Genomic DNA, 7,255 nt, shown 5'->3' on the forward strand with positions numbered 1-7,255 from the left:
GACCAGTGCCGGCTGCAAGCTTTGCAGTTTTCGATGCATCTCATTGATTTGTTGAGCAAACTTCTCAGATGGAATGGCTTCACTGGGATGCAGAAAGCTGTAGTGGATCAGACCAGCAGCAGACCACCAAACAGGGACCAGGACCTTTTTTTGGTGCAAATTTGGCTTTGGGAAGTGCTTTGGAGCTTCTTCTTGGTCCAAACACTGAGCTGGTCATTGCCACTTGTATAAAATCCACTTTTCATTGCACATCACAATCCTACCAAGACATGGTTCATTGTTGTTGCGTACAGTGAGAGAAGATGACACTTCAAAACAACAATTTTTTAAATTTTCGGTCAGCTCATGAGGCACCCACTTGTCAAGCTTTTTTCACCTTTCCAATTTGCTTCAAATGCCGCATGACCATAGAATGGTCGACGTTGAGCTCTTTGGCAACTTCTCGAGTGGTTGTAAGAGGATCAGCTTCGACGATTGCTCTCAGTTGGTCATTGTCAACTTCTGATGGCCGCCAATGCGCTCCTCATCTTCAAGGCTCTCGTGTCCTTTGTGAAACTTCTGGAACCACCACTGCCCTGTACGTTCATTAGCTGTTCCCGGGCCAAATGCATTGTTGATGTTGCAAGTTGTCTCTGCTGCTTTACGACCTATTTTGAACTCGAATAAGAAAATCACTCGATTTTACGTTTTGTCTAACATCATGTCCATAGTCTAAAATAAATATGAAGTAAACAGGAAGTAATAACTCATTAGCAAAAAAAAAAACGGAGAAATGTGCATTAAAATGAGGTATAACATAACCACATTTAAGAATATATTCCATTATCAAAGGGCAAATTCCAACAATGCTAAAACCGCAATTACTTTTGCATCAATAGTTCTATAAATAGTTCTAAGACCAAAAATAATACATGTATATGTATCTTCATATATATATGTGTGTTTTCCTGTATGAATGAATACAAGTAAATGGGGAAGGCTTTTTGAAATAGGTCAGTTGTTCTTTGTCTTGAAATAAGTACAGGATTCAGATGGATAGAAAGGAAAACGAAGTGTGTGAATATGAGAGAGCCCCGGGTGAGAGCCAAGGGTACACGAGAAAGACAGAAAGAAAATAGAGCCAGTCTATAAAGAGACTTGACAGCTGGAATAGAGAGTCCAAGTTTGCTTTGATGAGTGTGTGAAAGCTACAGTTAGGTCCTTGTCCATTTGTTATTTTATTTGTTAATTTGGGCATTGATTTACTAATTCAGCAAGACTGCATTAAACACCTAGAATATATCAGGTTCTCTGTTAGGGCTACGGCAGTGATCTCAGCCTGGGGCAGTTTGTTCCCCAGGAGGCATTGAGTGATGTGTGGACAAGTTTTTTAATTGTCCCCCTTGGGGTAGGTTGCTACTGGCTTTTAAAGGGTAGATGCCAGAGATGCTGCTCAACATCCTTCAATGCACAGAATAATCCCCACACACACATACAACAAATCATTGTCCAGCCCAGTATGTGAATATTGCTGCTGTTGAGAAACCCTAGGCTGGAGGGTACAGGAGTCTGAGATGAAGTCCCTGCTCTCTCTGGGATACCAGGCGGAGGAGCATAAGGCTTGCGCAAACTAACAATTCCAATCTACTAAGTTCCACAGTCGAGGCAGGTACTGGTACTATGGAAGGGCAGAAGATGCCACAGACTTTGTGTGAGGCTGGAAAGCTTTCTTAAGAAAGTCACATTGAAGAGGAATCTTAGAAGCATGTTCAAAAAGGTGGCCTGTTTGGGAACCAGTGGGCTGTTTGGCATGGCTGGAACACAGGGTATGTGGTTGGATGGCTCAGGTGGAAGACTGGGCAGTGGGGCTGGGCGGTTAGGTCGGGGCCTTACCCAGGAAGGTGCTATAGGCCCTGCCAACCACCACTTCCAGCCCACGGGGTCAGTGTCCCAAGAGGTCACGAAAGGGAACCAAGAAAAGGCTGGGTTCCCCAGTTCTGTTCACTGCACTCTTGTCTACAGATCTTACTTCTCGTCTGGGCTCTGGTGGAGCACGTGCCCTCTGAGTTTTTAGTAAAGGTAATAGCAAAATAAAACCACTGCTAATAATTTGCCCTAGAGATGGAAGCTGTCAGGTAATCATTCAGAATTTAAAAGCTCATCTCCATATTCCTTCAGATGAAGAAAACGGCAGCATAAAAATATAGCACAGCTTATTAGTAACATCTTACCCATTTTTCCCCTAAATGATTAGAACATGCTGCCTTTCCCTGCTCGTTACATCAGCGTTTCTGTGATTGAAGCTATTTTTCAGTTCTAAATCCTAGGAGGATTTTCTCCATGAATTTAACATGACTGAGGAAACTCGCTCCAGGGTAAAACTTTGCTGCAAATTATCTAAGTGAGATAGGCCTCTTAATAAAGAGCCCAAAAATGAATCACAGCCGTTGAGCAGTTTCAAATGTGGCATTACCTTTCCCCTTCACTCCCACTATCACGATTACTCACAATGGAAATGGGCCGGCTTTATAAAATGATTGCATGCACCAAACGTCCTTTGTGCTTAACGCTGGAGGCTGCCGCTGACGTGGCCAGGAGAGTGTGCGCGTGAGAGAGTTGAGGAGAGAGGCTGGCAAAGCTGCTATTTCTAAGCTTAAAAGGCCGTCCCTACACGAGGTCCCATGCTCACAGGTGTTGGGCACGTAGGACACAGCATCAGGCAGCTCCTTCTCAATGGTACTCAGGTCACCTGTTCAAGCCCAAGTCCCTGCACATGTATAACCATGACTTTCCTAGTCTGTGGTTATTATATACACTCCACCAAATGCAAGTGCAGCCTACACAAATGAACAATTACACTGCAAAAGGAAATGATTACAGCAACATTGTAAATCTTCCCCAGCGCCCTCCCGTCTGCCCTTGCTCTCTGCAGGGCGAAGGATGAGGCATGGCCCTATGCTCTTGGGGGCATGATCTCTACCTTTCCTTCAGCGATATTTTCTAGAGAGCGTTTCCCTCTTCATATCACATCTATGTTTGAAAGCTCTCTCTCTTTTTGAGAAGCCAGGCCTCCTTTCCTGGCATTTAAACTAAATTTACACACAGTACTTAAGGATCTGAGCAGGCGGTTCCAAAGGCCTTACAGGTACCCATTCATTGCTTCCTCACGACATGCCTGTGAAGTAGGGACTCAGGAGCCTCAATTTATAGATGAGGACCTGAGGCTCAGAGAGCTGAAGTGACTTGCTCAAGGTCACAGGCTGGGAAGAGCGAGAGCCAGGAGTCGAACGCAGGGCTTGGAGTCTCACCTGGCCCCGTGCTGCTTCTGAAGGGCAGCTTTGCACGGGCATGGGGGGCTCTAAAAAGTTTACTTTACTACAGAACACCTGAAGGGACAAAATGGCTGGTAAATGTCTTTGTTTTGGGGGAGTCTTTTTGTTTTTTAGGGAGTGTGACTAACAGCCCACGCTGTCTCGTGCCCTGGCGTGGAAGGTGCAGTCTGGATTCCATCAGTCTCCATTCTCCGGGGTTCTCGGGCTGCCCTCCCTGAGGCTGCCCAACCCTCCCCAAGGAGCAATTTTAAAACAATAACGTTTTTAAAATGTTATGTGTTTTTAAGGGGAAACATATCTTACACAGTGAGAAGGCATACAGGTAGAGCCAAATGGGGTTACAATTCTGAGAGTCCCGGCGCTGTCTCTGACTGACTAAAGGGACTGTGGAAAACGACCGAAGGCCGCAGCTTGGCAAGCCCGTGCAGTCCCGAGCATCCGTGTTCATATCCGTGTCTTTGCTGGCCCTCCTCGCCCGGCTTCACGTTTCCCCCACTGAGCCCTCTGCCCAGAGGCAGAGGCGGAGAATCCACACCCATCCTCGTTCTGTAGCGCCCCACCGGGAAGCTGGCCAAAATCCCAGAGCCAACTCCACAGCGCATTTCTGAGAAATGGACGTTTCACTCAAGACTTCGCGGAAAGATGGGGAAAGATTCGCATTATGTGCATGGTGTGGCAAAAATGTCTCAACACCCCTGCTTAAGCATCTGTGTTTTTCCCTTGCAGACACCATAAATACCAACAAAGAGGGAGGGAGGTGAATGAACCTAGTGACTACAGGGAAGGGAATGTGGAAGAAGAGCGAAAATAAGGGAATGAAAAATGTTTTCCTTTGAATCCAGGTGAACCAAATATCTTTGTTGGCTGAGTAAGCAAAGTCAGTGGGGAGATGATAGCAACATAAACTTGTGAAATGAACTTTTGTGTTGCTTCTCTTCTCTTTAGGGCTCTGTGTTACTTATGATCCATAAGGTAAACTGCAATAGCAGGAGAACGAAGATGGTGGGATTCACTCCTTTCCAAAACTCCTCTGACCATTTACGTGCAATTTGTCAAGAGAAAACACAAGTCACACCGCTTAATGCAAGCCTTGCTGAGGCTTCATGCAAGAAATCAGTAACAGTTATCCATAGAGGTCAAGTGTTGGGGCTCCCAAGTTGCCCAACTACAACTATAAAGGGAAGAAGCTGTGAGTCTGTCAGAGTCTCAGTTTACTGCCCTTGAACTTGGGAATGAAGGCATGATCGTGTTTGAATGCAAAAGTCTAGGAAAAGAAGATGATCTAGCTTGTTTTCCTGAATAATCTGAGTAATAAGAAAATGCCACCTGTTACATAATGAAAAACCAGAGACTCTTCTGGTCTCAGTGCCACTAGGTCCCAGCCACCAGAGCCAGCTTCACCCCAGGTGTCTCCTTGCACCCAGATGAGGCATCCAGCTTCCAGCATTGCATGTGTAAACAAATCTGCTCGGGGCACTCCTCGCACAAAACACTCATAACTCCCCGCTGCATGCAGAGTCCAACCCATACTCCTCAGCCTGGCAGTCAAAATCCTCCCTCGCGTAGCCCCAACGTACCTTTCCAGCCTAGGCCCCTGTTCTACCTGCCATTCCCCACCCCCCCCCACTGAGGCAGGAGTCTGCTACTCAGCTCCCTTGAATCTGCTTTGCACACCCCCTGTCCTCACGTGTGTCACAAAGCCTGAGGCGCGTTTTCTCCTCGCTTCCCTGCTCTACAGCTATTCACCCAACCTAAACTTTCTTCAGGGGCCAGCCGAAGTCTCACTACTTGCCAAATTCTTCCATGCAAAGTAAATTTCCTCCTCCATTATGATACCAGAGCACTTGGCACCAACACACAGAATCAGAGGTGTGTGTGTGTTTAATACATATGCGTAGATCACAATATTTCCACAATATGGTTATTTGGCGTATCATACAATTATTCATCTCTTCTTTACTGTCCTTCTCCAGAAAGTGCAGGGATCTGGTCTGCTTTGGTTATTACTGTATCCCCAGTGCTTAAAATAGTGTCCAGCAGATACTAAGTACTCAATAAATATTTGTTAAATGAATGACTCGTGGGAGCCTAGAGATCCCAGGTTATCCTGTTGCTCTTCCCCTCACCCCAGAGTTGTACATGCTGTTTGAATCCGACTGGATGGAAGAGCTGGCCACCTGGGTTTGGCTGTGTACATCTCCTCTGTCTGAGCAGCAGATGTGGATTTAACTGCCAATTACACAGCTGTGGTGCTGGAAGCCAGGCAGACGTGATGGAGGATGAGATTCTTGCAGGAAAACTCTAGGTTAATGGGCAGCCCTAACTGCTAAATCTAATTAGGAAGGAAATCAGTTAAATTAAGAATCCTTCACGTAAGAAAACCAAACAAGGAGCTGTTGGGCAAAATTTTTCAGTCCTCGTTCACATCAATCTACTTCCTCAAAGAGGAAGGCAAGACAGCAGGACTTCAGCAAGAATGTTTTATTGGGCCAAAAGCTGTGCTCCCATGACTGCAGAAAGACAAAGCCAAACAAAAACATGGGCTTTGGCCACTAGGTTCCTCTCTGGCATGTGCTTGGGAGGAAGCTGCCACAGCACCTCTCCAAAGATCCTGAGGATTATCACTGTGAAAGCTCAGTCTCTCAGACTGAATCTTTGCCAACACGCTTCCAATTCGGAGGCCTGATGCTCCTAATTGAGCAAAAGCACACTGTCCCCGACTGAAATAAGTGACACAGAGGCACCAGGCAATTCACCTCTATTGCTGAAGCAGTTACTTGCATGGTGTTCAGTCATTTGGTCTGAACAGAGAGATTTTCCCTTAATATTTGCAATTGTTACTGTGTTCACATCATCCTATTCTGTAGCACCTTAAGTATCACAGAGCCCCTCCTTTGTTTCCTTAGAAACCCAACAAATACATATTAAAATAAAGAGATACAATAAGGTGAATGACTATACGAATTACCAACACCAGCCAGGTGAGGTGGCTCATACCTGTAATCATGGCACTCTGGGAGGCCTAGGTGGGAGGATTGCTTGAGGTCAGGAGTTCGAGACCAGCCTCAGCAAGAGCCCATCTTTTTAGTAGAGACCCCATCTCTACTAAAAAATAGAAAACATCAGCTGGGTATGGCAACACGTGCCTGTAGTCCCAGCTACTAGGGAGGCTGAGGCAGGAGGCTCGCTTGAGCCCAGGATTTTGAGGTTGCTGTGAGCTAGGCTGATGCCACAGCACTCTGGCTGGGGAAACAGAGCAAGACTCCGTCTCAAAAAAAAAAAATTACTGACATCAATTCCAGCAGGATTAGCACATGTAACAAATATATATGCATATATACATAGTATATTCAGAGCATATATTCAGGAAGCAGAGTGGTAACTTTAGTATCAGCTCCCTCAGGATTCTAGGTAAGCTCTTTAACAAACCATGCGAATTTAGGGCAAGTCATAAAAGCTCTTTAAACTTTGACTTCCCAGTCTGTAAAATAGGACTAAAACTTTTACCTGTTCAGTTATTTTGCAAAGATTAAATGAGCTAATGCTCTTAAAGCACTTAGCACTGTGCCTAGCATAGAGTAACCACTCTGTAAATATTGAATGAGTGAATTAATAAACTGCCACACCGCTGACCCAGACCTGCTACATTTCTGAGACAACAGGACTTGTTGTCTCATCCCACAAAATAACTGGGTCCTGAGACGACTGTTTACAGCTTGCTGGTTGCACTGCACAACCCTAGGAGACGCCATTCAGAGTCCACGCCTCAAGGATCTGGATACTGACTGTTAGGATTTGGACACTGCCTGTTAAAATTGTACAGCATATTACAACAATTTCCCAAGAGATGGAAATAAAGCATCCTAAAGAGGGGGAGACTCTTTCTACTTTGCACAAAGGCATTCTACGGGCCAGCCCTGGCCCTGGGCAGTAAAGACAAGCCT

Source organism: Lemur catta, chromosome 5 (genome assembly GCF_020740605.2).
Source record: "Lemur catta isolate mLemCat1 chromosome 5, mLemCat1.pri, whole genome shotgun sequence".
Classification (NCBI taxonomy): Eukaryota; Metazoa; Chordata; class Mammalia; order Primates; family Lemuridae; genus Lemur; species Lemur catta.